The sequence below is a fragment of the Hemitrygon akajei genome, chromosome 1, assembly GCF_048418815.1.
Source record: "Hemitrygon akajei chromosome 1, sHemAka1.3, whole genome shotgun sequence".
NCBI classification, from domain to species: domain Eukaryota; kingdom Metazoa; phylum Chordata; class Chondrichthyes; order Myliobatiformes; family Dasyatidae; genus Hemitrygon; species Hemitrygon akajei.
The window spans coordinates 1,842,400-1,857,345 of record NC_133124.1 but is presented as its reverse complement, the minus strand read 5'-3'; the positions used below and the strand labels follow the sequence as shown (position 1 = coordinate 1,857,345).

General features: G+C 43.1%; 1 protein-coding gene across 2 annotated transcripts in view; it reads right to left on the bottom strand.

Annotated features, from left to right (window-relative positions):
• Window positions 1–6,771, bottom strand: part of tmem71 (transmembrane protein 71) — a 62,942-nt gene extending 56,171 nt beyond the window's left edge. For both annotated transcript variants that reach the window (XM_073071440.1, XM_073071531.1), the window contains exon 1: window positions 6,646–6,771. The gene's annotated coding sequence lies outside the window, so the exon portion shown is untranslated. The remainder of the gene's footprint in view (window positions 1–6,645) is intronic.
• Between the last annotated feature and the right edge of the window lie 8,175 nt (window positions 6,772–14,946).

Sequence of the window (14,946 nt, the reverse complement as noted above, 5' to 3'; positions counted from 1 at the left end):
CAACAAATTTCACGACAATGTCAGTGATACAAAACCTGATTCTGATTCTGACCTGAAGCAGGCCAGTATTTAGCTGGCGGGAAAATTAGGTGGAGGAGGACTAATAAATCCCTGGGGCCTAATAAGAATTATCCCAGGTTGCTGTGACAACCAAAAGAGGAGATAATTGTATTTATACACAAATTTCACTGCCAGAGGTGACGTGAAGTCTGATACAAACATTACATTTAAGACTTGCTCTACTTAGACAGGCACTTAAATAACCAAGGCCGAGAAAGAAATGGTGGCAGTGTGGGGAAGCAAAATTGTTGACATGGATATGGCCAGCTGTACTATCTATTTCTCTGTAGTAACATTAAAAAAATTTTAAATACAGATACAACACAGTAAATGGTCCTTGTAGCCCAGGTACACTCATGTGACCAATTAACATACCAACCTGAACATCTTTGGAATGTGGGAGGAAAATGGAGCACCTGGAGGAAACCCAGGGAGAATGTACAAACTCCTTATGGACAACAGTGGAACTGCACTGGGTTGCTGGTGCTGTAATAACTAACCATTACCCCAGTATGGTTTTGAATGTCACTGTTCACAAATGGGTTTTATTCAGTAATTACAGAGAGTTGATAACACAGCCACAGGCTGACTGATTCAAGCTGGTATTTACATCCCCCGACCTATTACTACTAATTCTCCTATAATCCTATTAACTATTAATTCCACTTCCTTGTCTCATTTTAAATCCTGTTTTCTCTTAAATAAATCCAAGCTACCCATCATAAACATATCATTGGTCATTCTAACCATTCACTGGGAAATGAGTTTTCTCTTTAATTCCCTATTGGGCCCATTAATAACAACCCCATTTCCACAGAAAATTGGTTTGACCTTCAAGTAAGGAGATAGTTTATCTGCATCTGTTTGCAATACCTACTGTGATGGAAATCGATCAATGTAACAGTTCAGTGCAATACCTCGTATTGGAAATTGGTCTGTGTACACAGTTTAATGTAATGTGATTGAAGTTCAGTTAATGCACGGTTTTGTGCAATACCTCTGATGATGTACCATCAGTTTTTACTCTTACCGGAAACAGGAATTTGTTGTGCAAGTGAAACATTTTTCAGAATATAGTCCAAGATTGAATTAAAAAATACTCTGGTACAGAATTCAGATAAAATACTGTAATGCAAGGTCTGATATCATGTTATTTCAAAACTACAAAATATTAATTTATTCAGACATAGCTCAGAGTCTTCCCTTCCAGCCATTTGAGCATGCAACCTGCAATCCCAATCAAATCCTTGCCTAATCATGGGGCAATTTATAATGATCAATTAACTAGATTGCTGAGCCTCTGTCAATGATCTTTGCCTTATCAATGGGGGCAGGAGAGGTTCTGGAGGATTGGAGGGTTGCAGATGTTGTTCCTTTATTCAAGAAAGGGAGTAGAGATAACCCAGGAAATTATAGACCAGTTAGTCTTACCTCAGTGGTTGGTAAGTTGATGGAGAAGATCCTGAGAGGCAGGGTTTATGAACATTTGGAGAGGTATAATATGATTAGGAATTGTCAGCATGTCTTTGTCAAGGGCAGATTGTGCCTTGCGAGCCTGATTGAATTTTTTGAGGATGTGACTAAACACATTGATGAAGGAAGAGCAGTAGATGTAATGTATATGGATTTCAGCAAGGCATTTGATAAGGTACCCCATGAAAGGCTTATTGAAAAAGTAAGGAGGCATGGCTGCTAAGTTAACAAATTTCACTCACATGCTGGTGATTGTCGACCCGATTGTGATTCTGATTCTGGTGCAGCAGGAACCAATTAACAGTGGGTGTTGAGTCTAGAAGTATCAGCTATTGGTGTAGTAATTACCACACATTGCTCAGCACAGAATCTGAGCAAATAAAGCTGCCTTTCAAATGGGGTCATTCACACTACTGAAACATATTCCACACAAGTCCACTTCCACCCGACTACATACGACTGTAACCACCTGTCTCATCAAATCACATCATGGACAATGCAGAGGTCCTTTCTGGCTGCTGCTCCCACGCACGTTCAAGCTGGGAACTGTCACTGTTCGCGCACCATTCGAGCAGGGAGGCGGGCGGTCCCTGCTCCTCTGCAGTGGGGAGCAGGGGAGCTGTTCGCGCACTATTCGGGGTTGGGGGGGGGGCGGGGGGGTGAAGAATGTTTCTGTCCCGCAGCGTTTGTGTGGGGCGAGTGGGGAGCAGTTCGCGCACTATTCGGGGTTGGGGGGGGGGTGAAGAATGTTTCTGTCCCGCAGCGTTTGAGTGTGGCTGGCGGGCGGGGGTGGGGTGGGGTGGGGGGAGCTGCTCCTCTGCCGGGCTGGTGATGGGGGCTTTCCCCCACCCATCGGGCGGGTGTGGGGAAGGGCGGTTCCCCCCACCCATCGGGCGGGTGTGTGTGGGGGGGGGGGGAGCTGTTCCCACAACTTTCGGGTGGGCGGGAGGGGGGTGTTCAGTATTTTTTTCTAAGAACATGAAATCGTGCTTCAGACCGGCACGGGCTATGCTGAATAACTGCCCCGTGAATAACTGGGCATGTTTTGTTCTAACCTTTACCGAAAAGTTAATTTTAAAAATTCGATTGGAAATTTAAGATGGGTGTAGAGAACTTCCAAGAAGATCAGTGCTTCAGTACTGAGCACTATGGGTCGTGTGAAAGACGCAACAGTTGGGTAGTTTATTGTCTCCGCAGACGGTTTATTTTCAAATGTAGACGCACGCGATTATTACAAGACGAACCCTGTGGTTGCCACAGGAAACATCTCTTTGTTTCTACTTGGTTAACGTGCCTGCAATGAAGAGGGAAATTTAAGAAGGAACATATTTCGCCGATAAAGTTTTAAAAAGCCGTACAACATTAGAGAGCGCTGCACTTCCCTGCAACAATTAACTAGCCATCTCAGAAGAGCCATAAATGGACACGGGATGTACAGTAAACTTCAATCCTCCTACAGAATATTTCATGATATACAATTGAAGATTACGGCCTCAGTATTTTTAGGTGGATTCCACAGCAGGTTATTACTTTGAAGAGTCCATGCAGATAACTCAAATTGAAGTTTAATTGTCGATCAACTGTACACATGTATACAGCCAAAACGAAACGACATTCCTCAAGGGCCAAATTGTAAAACGCAGCCAATTGTTACACTCAACACATATAGTACATACAGTCACAAAATAATGTTAGCACAAGTTCCTGAGTGGCATAGCCTGGGATTACTGGTGCATGAGATGCTGTCCTGGATTCTGCAAGAACAAGCAGGCAGCAGTTCCTCATCTTGCTCTGAGTCAGCCACAATTGAAGGCAATTCAGCTAGCTGACACTGGACAGCAACACCTAGCAGAGAGCTGGCAAGCTGGGGCCAGTTCCCAACCCTACAGGCCGGCCACTGTACGTACACACATGCTGGAAGCTCAGTTGTGAAGCAACAACAAGCAAAAGCAAACGTGAGAGGTTCTGCAGATGCTGGAAATCCAGAGCGACAACACTCACACAACATGCTGGAGGAACTCAGCAGGTCAGACAGCGTCTGAATAAACAGTCAGTGTTTCAGGATGAGACCCTTCATCTGGGCTGGAATGGAAATAGGACCAGTCCTTCAACTTCATAAACTTCTCCACTCTTATTCCTGATAATGGGCTAGATGAATGCCAGTGATTACAGACAGAACTGTCAACTGGCTATTCTGGCCTCACATGTAAATGGTAACAGACTCAAAGCAAAGAACACAATCTCTCTCAAATTCCTCCATCAGTGACTTGTCATACAGAAGTCACTCAGCATTTATTCTGAAACAATTGGCCTCTGGGTCCCATACCAGATTACACATGCTCTCAATGAAACTTATCGACTGGTGAAAGAGAGTGGATGTGGAGAGGATGATGATGGATTACTCTCTGGATGCAAAGGAGAGATGTTCGACAGGGATATGGATCTGTGACAAAGATCGGTGTCGATCCTGTTCCACGCAGAGCTGCCATCTGGGACTTCACAGCCTAATCCTGATCCCACTTCCTCTCTTCTTCCATTGCCCACCTCACTGTGTAGGCCGAGAAACAAGACGAGATGATGGAAAATTATCCAAAGGATTGCATTACTTGGGAACAATCAACTGGAGTTACAGAAAAATCTCCAAATGCTTTGTAAAGGCTGAAGAAATGGAGGATGAGTATTAGACCATAAGACATAGGAGCAAAATCAGACCATTTTATCATGAGGGAAGGACAGACGGAGCCGAAACATTGAGGCTCGGGCCAGGGCAGCTGAAAACTGTTCCACCACTTCACAGAGGTAATGCCCTCCACTTTCAACCAGGGATCAACTTTCAGAAACACCTCTATCATCAATTTTGTGTTCTTTTTCCTAAAACTAGGCTCCCAAGATTTAGTGTCTCGGGGTGAGAGGAAACAGCCTCAGTATTTACATCTGTTTTTATCACTGAGATTTGGTCATGCGTGGTTGATAAATGTGTAGTTGCTTTAAGGTACTTTCCTCCCGTATGTTATTAACATATCATATTATCCAAATATCACAATAAGTATTATCAGAGTAATGTGAATTATAATGTAGTTCCTTGCAGTCTTGCATTAGGAGATATGGTGAATATAATCCAATTTCTAATTAGCTTCCTGCACTGGTTAAAAAATGTTATTCCTAGTTGCAGGTGTGGTCGATTCAGAACGTCCTGGAATAAAGAGCAGCCAATCAGAAGATGACTTAAAGAAATCCCTCTAGTCTGATCCATTGGGACAGATTCCATCTGTCCTTCAGGGGACCATTCAACCCAAGAAGAAGATAGATGCAGACTAAACCAGTTACTGAGTGGAGTCTATTCCACCAGTCACCAGCATCAGGGATGGTCTAAGGGTTGAGTTGGTATGTCTGCTTTGGCATCATGCCCCTTTATTTAAGAAAAAGAAATGCAAAGAGACCATAAAACCATGACACAGGAGTAGGATTAGGCCATTCAGCCCATCGAGTCTGCTCTGTCATTCGATTACAGCTGATTTATTATCTCTCTCAACCCCATTCTCCTCTCTTCTCTCCACAACCTTTGATGACCTGACGAATCAAAAACTTATCAACCTCCACTTTAAATATATCCAATGATTTAGCTTCCAGAGATTCACCACTCTCTGGCTAAATAAATTCCTTCTCATCTCTGTTCTAAATGGATGTCCCTCTATTCTAAGTCTGTGCCCTTTGATCCTAGACTCCCCCACCACAGGAAACATCCACTCCACATTTACTCTATCCAGGCCTATCAATATTCATGAGATCCCCTGGTCCTCAGTCATCTAAACTCCAGCAAATACAAGCCCAGGGCTATCAAATGCTCCTTAATTTAGGGAACAGCAATCTAACAAGCTCAGATTCAGAATGAATCGGCCCTGTGGTGATTACCATTGGTGGCAGAGGTCCTGGGAATCAATGTCACCAATGGAGTATGACCTCCAATCCATGGGATGCGTATAGGGGTCCTGTGTCGCCATCCGCAAGACATAGGAGAAGAATTGGGCCTTTCAGCCCATCGATTCTGCTCCATCATGGCTGATTTATTGTCCCTCTCAATCCCATTCTCCAGTCTCCTCACGACAATCTTTAACACTGACTAATTCTGTGAAATATTACGAATTCTCTCGCTCTCTCAAACTGTACACTTCCCAATCCCTGTGGAGCCACAACATATGGATTGACAAACCCAGCAAAACATGCCCAAACTTGTCAAAAATACTCAAATCTGTTGCTTTTGTGGTGATGCAAGTCAAATAGTTTCAGGAAATAGCATCATTTACAAGTTTACAAGGTCATTTAAATAGAGCGCTTGTTTTGAATGTGAATTCATAGCAAAACACGTACGCTTCAACTTCGCAAGGACGAATTCTGTGAAATTAGCCCGTAAAACTGAGGACATGTGCTTTGGAAAAACATCAGCTAAACGTTTAAAATTCTCTGCCAAATGTCAGCACTCCGTCGCATAAACTAAAAAATGTATTTTGACTTTTTGTTACTTTAAAGATGCGGCCAGGAATTTGAGACATTTGAAAGGTATTCTAATTATGTAGAATGAATACAACGATCTTATGAAGTGCAGGACCACACGGTGCAGCCATCGAGATCCACAGGCCAGACTCGCAATGACATTCTATCTGAGGATTAACGGTCACAACATCCTTTTACCAAGAGTCAATCAATACTTGTGTACTGCAGTAAGTCACCACCCCCGTTTCTGTAGTGAACTATCCAATGTTCAGTACGCCTAGATTCAAGATTGTTTAATGTCATTTCCACTACAAAAGTATAAGGAGAAAGAAATATTGTTACTCCGGATCCGATGCAGCACAAAAAATACAATAAAAAACAATAAATGTAGATACATAAGAGTTTATATAGCTAATCACAGGAAACAGTTAATTAAACAACGCGTGCATGACATGTAGTTTGCGGAAGAAAATAAACGTTCTCCAAGTTTCCCTATTTATAGATACATTAGGCTTGGTTACTAAAGTGGCTTTTCTCATTATTTTAAATGAACGGTAAACAAGGCAGCAGGGTTACAGTGAGTGACAAGCGAGTCTCTGGTGACAAAGTTACTCTACTCACACTGTTCGCCGTCCACCTCTGCTCCCTCAGCCGTTTCACTACTTTACGCCGTGACTGTACACTGCAAAAACCACCCAAATTAATCTGCATTTGTCCCGGGACGGATGTTGCAACTTCTTGTTATCTTTCAAGTGTAGCTGACGTAAAGCTCTCCCGCCTCGGCGCGCCCCAGGTCCTAGTGCCTGCTGCATACGACCGTCTACTTCGAGAATCAGGTGTAATTTCCTGCAATTTGCTGTTTTGCGGCAGCAGTACATAACAATAAAAACTATAAATTACAATAGGTACAATGTATATAAAGAAGAAAATTAAATTAAATGAATAGTGCCAAAGAGAGGGGAAAGGAATGAGGTAATATGCATTTAGATATCTGATGGCAGATGGGAAGAAGACTTTTCTGAAAAGTTGAGTGTGTGTCTTCAGGCCCCTGTACCTTCTCCTTCACTCGGAGGAAACAAAGATTCAAGTTCAAGTTCAAGTTTAATAGTCATTCAGCAATACATATGAATGCAGCCAAAAACACTACATACCTTCTGGGCCAAGGTGTAAAACAGTACCAGAGCGGAAAAGCATACAATCACAAAGAGATTTGAGAGGCATGGCCTGCAGATTGATAGAACACGGGATGTTATCGTGAAGCCACATTTCCATAAGAACAAGCACACACAATTCCTCATCTCATGCAAGTGCAGCTGCAAATGTAGGCAATTCATCCTGTCTTCAGTCAAGCAAACACTGGAGAGCAGCATCAGTGGATGGGCCAGCCTCCAACCCAACACAAACTACAGCACGGCTCGCCACATCGATGCACTCTCCCACATGGCCTCCAGCATCTCCTCCTGCAGACGACTGCAATAGGCACAAAGGCCTGGTCCATGGAACAGCCAATGCAACACAACCCCCTGGCCATTAGACTCTCCAGTGAACCAGTCAACCAGACTTGCAGTATTCTACATCACCATAGGAGCAGAATTAGGCCATTCAGCCCACCAAGTCTGCTCCACCATTACATCATGGCTGATCCCAGATCCCACTCAACCCCATACACCTGCCTTCTCGCTATATCCTTTGATGTCCTGACTGATCAGGAAACCATCAACTTCCGTCTTAAATATACCCACAGACTTGGCCTCCACTGTCAGAAGCAGAGCATTCCACAGATTTATTACTCTCTGACTAAAGAAATTCCTCCTTACCTCGGTTCTGAAGGGCCACCCCTCAAAACTGAGGCTGTGCCCTCTAGTTCTGGATTCTCCACCATAGAAAACATCCTCTCGATATTTACCCTATCTAGTCCTCTCAACATTCAGTAGGTTTCAATGCGAGCTCCCTGCATTCTTCTAAATTCCAGTAAGACAAGGCCCAAAGCTGCCAAACATTCCTCATATGTTAACCCCTTTATTCCAGGAATAATCCTCGTGAACCTCCTCTGGATTCTGTCCAATGACAGCACATCCTTTCTAAGATATGGGACCAAAAACTGCTGCGAATACTCAAGTGCGGCCTGACTAGTGCCTTATAAAGGCTCAGCATTATCTCCTTGTATTTATAGAAACATAGGTGAGTGCATGGAATGGGCTGCCGACAACGGTGGTGTGGCTGGATATGACAGGGTCTTGGATAGGTACATGGAGCTTAGAAAAATAGAGGGCTATGTGTAACCCTAGGTAATCTCTAAAGTAAGTACATGTTCGGCACAGCATTGTGCTGTAAGTGTAAAAAACTTATCCCTGACAACTCCTTTGGACCTACTTCCAAGCACCTTAGAACTATGTCCTATTGTGCTAGCCATTTCAGCCCTGGGGAAAAAGCCTCTGACTATCCACACGATCAATGCCTCTCATCATCTTATACACTTCTATCAGGTCACCTCTCATTCTCTGCTGCTCCAAGGAGAAAAGGCTGAGTTCACTCAACCTATCATAACGCATGCTCCCCAATCCAGGAAACATCCTTGTAAATTTCCTCTGCAACCTTTCTATAGTTTCCACATCCTTCCTGCAGTGAGGTGACCAGAATTGAGCATAGTACTCCAAGTGGGGTCTGACCAGGGTCCTATATAGTTGTAACATTACCTCTCGGCTCTTAAATTCAATCCCACAGTTGATGAAGGCCAATGCACCGCATGCCTTCTTAACCACAGAGTCAACCTGCATAGCAGCTTTGATTGTCCACTGGACTTGTACCCCAAGATCCCTCTGATCCTCCACACTGCCAAGAGTCTTACCATTAATACTATATTCTGTCATCATATTTGACCTACCAAAATGAACCACTTCACACTTATCTGCATTGAACTCCATCTGCCACATCTCAGCCCAGTTTTGCATCCTATTGATGTCCTGCTGTAGTATTTGACAGCCCTCCACACTATCCAAAACACCCCCAACATTTGTGCCATCTGCAAATTTACTAACTCATCCCTTCACTTCCTCATCCAGGTCATTTATAAAAATCACAAAGAGAAGGAGTCCCAGAACAGATCCCTGAGGCACACAGCTGGCCACCAACCTCCATGCAGAATATGACTCATCTACAACCACTCTTTGCCTTCAATTAAGATTCATAAATATAATTCCTTTAATCGTATGCAGTGTACAGTCTGTTATTTTGTAGCATTAATTTGTAACAGGGTAGCAAATGACACAGCATCGAGACAAACCGAGGTTTGGGGTGGGATCAAGCACACCTCAATCTCACGAGTTTGGCTGAAGGTTGTCTTCCCTAGACTTACGCAGCCATGGAAACCAGGGTATTGCTCTTGCAAGATTACTACCCTTGAGGTCCTGACTCTCAGCTTCCTTCCTAACTCCCTGTACTCTTTCCTCTGAACCGCCTCCGTTTTTTACCTATGTCATTGGTACTAATATGTACCAGGACTTCTGGCTGCTCACACTCCCTTTTCAGCATATTATGGCTGCATTGAAAAATGTTGAGGACCCTGGCACGTGGGAGGCAAACCACCTCCATGTTTCCTTCACCACCCCTGCTACGGTACTCAAAATGGAGTACTTATGGTTCAGGTGGGTGACCATAGGGGTGCTCTCCACTATCTGATGTTTTCCCTTCCTTCTCTTACACTTCAATTGAAATAAACATCTTCAAAGGAAATTATCTCTCGCGAAATAGTTATTGGGATAGTTATCCCATCAATTTCATTTGATAACATTTAAGGGTAGTAGTGAGATATCTCAAGTCAAGTATGAAGTTCTCCTAAGGGGTTGTCTATTGGTGGGTCCTCAGATGGCCAATCTGAGATCCAATATTCTGGTGCAGTGTACAGTGGTGCTTGGAAAGTTTGCCAGCCCTGTAGAATTTTCTCTATTTCTGCATGAATATGTTCTAAAATGTTATCAGATCTTCATGTAAGTCCTAAAATTAGATAAAGAGAATCTTACTGAATAAATAACACAAAAACCATTACACTTGTTCATTTATTTATTAAGAAAAATTATCTATGTATTTGTTGGAAAAAGTATGTGAGCCTCTGGGGTAATGCCTTCCACAAAAGCTGTTTGGAGTCAGGTGTTACAATCAAAGAAATGAGATTGGAGGTGTGGATTGTAGATGTGCCCTGCCCTATAAAAATACACACCAAGTCAGGTTACTCTCAGAGCCTGCTTTTCTCAAGAAAGATCTGTTTATGTGCACCATGCCCCAATCAGAACAACTTTCAGAGGATCTTAGAAGAAGAATTGTAGAGATGCATGAGCTCGAAAAGGGTCAAATGCATTTCTAAAGACTTGAGTGTTCATCAGTTCACAGAAAGAGAAATTGTCTGTAAATGAAGCAAACTCAGAGACAGACAGACATACTTTATTGATCCTGATGGAAATTGGGTTTTGTTACAGCCGCACCACCAAGAATAGTGAAGAAATGTAGCAATATAAAACCATAAATAATTAAATAATAATAAGTTAATGCGAGGAGGGGGCATCTTGCAAAGATCATACCAAGAGCACAATGTGCAATGCTGAAAGAGGTGAAAAAACCCATGGGTAATAACAAAAGACCTGCAGAAATCTCCAGAACTCGTTAAAGTGTCTGTTCATGTAACCACTATAAACAAAACACTTGGCAGAAATGCACATTGCTATATTTAGAGGAAAAGGGGCACAGCACACCAAAACCAAACCCTCAACCCATCTGCGAAGCATGGTGGAAGGAACATCATGATTTGTGACGGCTTTCTGCCTCAGGGCCTGGACAGTTTGCAATCATTGAGGGAGAAATTAATTCAAAATTTTATCAAGACATCTTTTCAGGAGAATGTCAGGGTGGCTGTCCATCACCTGAAGTTGGATAATGCAACAAGACAACGATTTGAAAGACAAGAGTAAATCAAATACAAAATGGTTTAAAACAAAGAAAATTTCATGTTTTGGAATCGACAAGTCACAGTCCTGACCCAATCCTACAGAAATGTTGTGGAGGTCCTGAAGCAAGCAGTTCATACAAAGAGGTCCAGCAACATCCCAGAGTTGAAGCAGTTTTGTAAAGTCATATCACCTAAAATCCCTCAAAGCCAAAGTGCAGAACTGATCAACAGTTACCAGAAACATTTGCTTGAAGATATTGCTGAACAAGGGGGATAGGGGTCACCCCAGTTACTGAAAGCAAAGGTTCACTACTTTTTCCCAACAAATACATGTCATATTGGATCATTTTTTTCAATAAACAAACAAATAAGTATAATGTTTTTGTGTTATTTATTTAACTGGGTTCTCATTATCTAGTTTTAGGACTTATGTGAAGACATGACAACATTTTAGGTCATTTATGCAGAAATTGAGAAAATTATACAGGCTTCATAAACTTTCTAGCACCAATATAAATGGTGGCTGTGGTTAGTGGTTGGGTCTTTCAGGAAGGAAAATTGCCAATATGTTATAGATATGATTTGATAAAAATTATGCAAGAGTATTTTGGCTTTCATTAGTTGGGGGATTGAGTTCAAGAGCCACATGATAATGTTGCAGCTTGAGTAAACCCTGGTTAAATCAGCATGTATGAATACTATTTTTGTACTATTTGAACAAAGGTGACTTAGCCAATTTTCTTGTGATCACTAAACCTTGTTGGACATTGTTAACATGGAATGCTGCAAGTCGGATTCATTGATTTATAGGCAGACGGCACGGGCAGGTGGCAGGGGAGCTGCATGTTCTCGGCTGTTGCAAGGACTAAGCCTCAAGCTGGTGTGTTTGCAGCCACCCAGGAGAGAGGTGTTGGAGTTGGTGCTGCCTCCTGGCACTTGACTGCAGATGGCTGCATCATTCATGGCCCTAGGAGTTAGACTACATTTTCCTGTGTGACTGTAGTTTACAAATGCCTTGCACTGTGTGTGACTGTTGGTATTGTGTTTTGCACCTTGACCTCAGAGGAACACTGTTTCATTTGGATGAATTCATGAGTGTTCATGTATTGTTGAATGACAATTAAAACTGAACTTGGTTTAATGAACCTCAGTGAAGTGCAGGCTTAAACGAGAATACAACCCGAGTAATGATTACTCAGAATCAATCACATTGTTTCTCTACAAGTGCTGCCTCAAGTACTGATGATTTCCATGAGTTTCTGGTTTTACTCCTTATAATTTGAATTATATTGTAGTTACTCATATCAAGTGAAGATATTTCTACTTTTGGTTGCTTGTCAGAATCAAATGTTTTAAGAATAAGACAGTCACTAAAAAATGCACCAAGAATCCAGCAGAAACTTTAAAGTTCAAAGGAAATTTATTATCAAAGTACATGTAGGTCACCATATACAACCCTGAGATTCATTTTCTTGTGGGAAAACTAAATAAAATCAATAACGACAATAGAATCAATGAAAAACTACACCAACAGGGTGGACAACCAGCATGCAAAAGACTACAGACTGTGGAAATATAAAACGAAAGAAAGAAAAAATACTACTAACTATAAACAAGCAATAAATTAGAACATTAGAAAGTTGTTGACAAGAAGAGGCCATTCAGTCCAACAAAGCTTGCCAAATTCCTTTTCAAATAGTGTTGAAATAACTATCAAATTTAGATTTGTAAGTCCCTAAGGTACTGCTCTCAACTACATAACTACGTAGCTTGCTCCGTGTGTCCATAACTTGGTGTGTAATGAGAAATATAGAGAACATGAGTTGAAAGAGCCCTTGAAAGTGAGTGTATGGGTTGTGGAAACTGTTCAGTGATGGATCTAGTGAAGTTATCTCCTCTGGTTTAAGAGCCTGCTGATTCTTCCTTACTCAGAGAACAGCTAGTAAAATGTAATTAATGTCATAAAACCATAAGAAAAGAATTAGCTCATTAGGTCCATCCAGTCTGCTCTGCCATTCCATCATGGCTGGTTTGTTATCCCTCTCATCCCCATTCTCCTACCTTCCCCCTGTGTAACCTTTGTCACCCTGACTAACCAAGAACCTATCAACCTCTGCTTTAAATATACTCAATGACTTGGCCTCCACAGCCACCTGTGGCAACTAATTCCACAGATTCACCACCCTCTGGCTGAAGAAATTCCTCCCCTTCTCTGTTCAAAATAGATCTCTCTCTATTCTGAGGCTCCGCCCTCTGTTCCCATTCAGTGAAACCTCATCACCAAAATAAATTGAGGGTTTCTTTAGTCCAAACATAACTAATCATGAAGATAAATCATGTACTAAGGTACTAAGGTTTTTTGTATATGTTAAGACTGACAGCTCTATCCTTCACAACTCAAGCATTAGAGATGCCCATTGAGAACAGAGATGAGGAAGCTAGTAGGTTATTGATTAGTCAGGACAGGCTGCTGCCAGTAATGCATTAGACAGTTTTGATTACCTGTTGTAAAGCCTTCCTGTCTGCTACAGTGCAGTTTCCATATCATGCACTGATGCAGTTTGTTAGGATGCTCTGCACTATTCAACCATAGAATGATGTGAATATAGATATGTGTAGACCAGCTCTCTTTAGCCTCCTCAGAAAGTATGTACGATGTGTTCTGGGACCGTGGGAAATTCTGTGCAATGTGCACTCCCAGGAGAAATCAACCATGATGGAATGGTGGAGTAGAAATGATAGGCTGAATAGCCCGATTCTGCCTCTCTATTTTATGGTCTGTGGTCGAACTAACAGCCTAAATGTACAGAGGCACCTCTGATGTCCATGGGCCATTGAGGTTCCATAAGGATCTGAGTGTCATGGTCTGGTCCATGAAAAATGCATTCCGGTTCATGGTCCGGTCCGTGGACCTCAGACTCCGGGTCTTCCGGCTGTCCCTTGTTTCAGTTGTGTTTAATCATAGGCGCCTGATTCTCGTCTTGGGGCTGGGAATATAAGTGGCCCTGGGGTCGATTGTGGTGGCTGGTTTGTCTCGTCAGTATCCCCTTGGAGCAACCCGCCAGTGGAAGGCTAGAGCAGCCCTCCATGATCTCTAGGCCTGGTTGAAGGACCACCGCTTCATGAAGCCTTGTTTATAGTCGGAGTAGTTATCGGGGGTATGGATTCGGCCGTTTCTGGGGCCAGCTGAGTGGCCGTCTGCCACTCTGAGCTAGATATGGATTCCGCTGTTTCCTTAGCCAGCCAAGATTGCTAGCCGCCCCGAGACTCGGAGCCACCCCTGATTGAGCTCCCTTCCTGTCCTTGCCTCCATTGGGTAAGCCAGGCCGTCTTTGCCATTACCCTGAGGCTGGACTGTTCTCTTTCCCTCTCCATCTGAATCCCTGACAGCTTCCTCAGCGGTTTACCTCGGCAGTCATCCAGGTCCCACAGCCTAGTAAGCATCCCGGCCCGGTGTCCAAAGCAGGGGCCTGGCTCTGCAAAAACAACCCAGCCCTGTGTCCTAGGAACGGTCCTGGCCCAGTGCTCTAAGGAGTCCTGGCTCTGTACCTAAGGGCCTAGCTGAGTCTCGAAGAACCCAAGCCTCATCATGTCCTCGCTTAGTTCTGGGGTCCGAGCCCAAGTCAAGACCCAGGTTCTGGGTCCTAGTCCAGTCTCTGGCTTGGAGTCCATGCCCAGGCTCCTAGTTCCAAGTTCCTCATCCTGGTCCTGCTTTCATAGCCCAAGTCCGTGCTCCTGTTCCAACTCCTAGTCTGTGTCCAGTCACACCCTAACTCTAGTCCAGTCCAGTTCCCAGTACTTCAGTGTCAGTGTCTTGCGTTTGGGTCCATTCCCAAAGCCCCGCCCTTCGTATGACACTAATAGCCAATGGAGGATCAGCTTCCAAGATTTCCTGGGTGTGGTCATCATCATCATCATTATGTGGCATTTTGTATGACATGGGTGCTCATCGTCTTTCCATCACCATGATTGTTCTTGAAAAT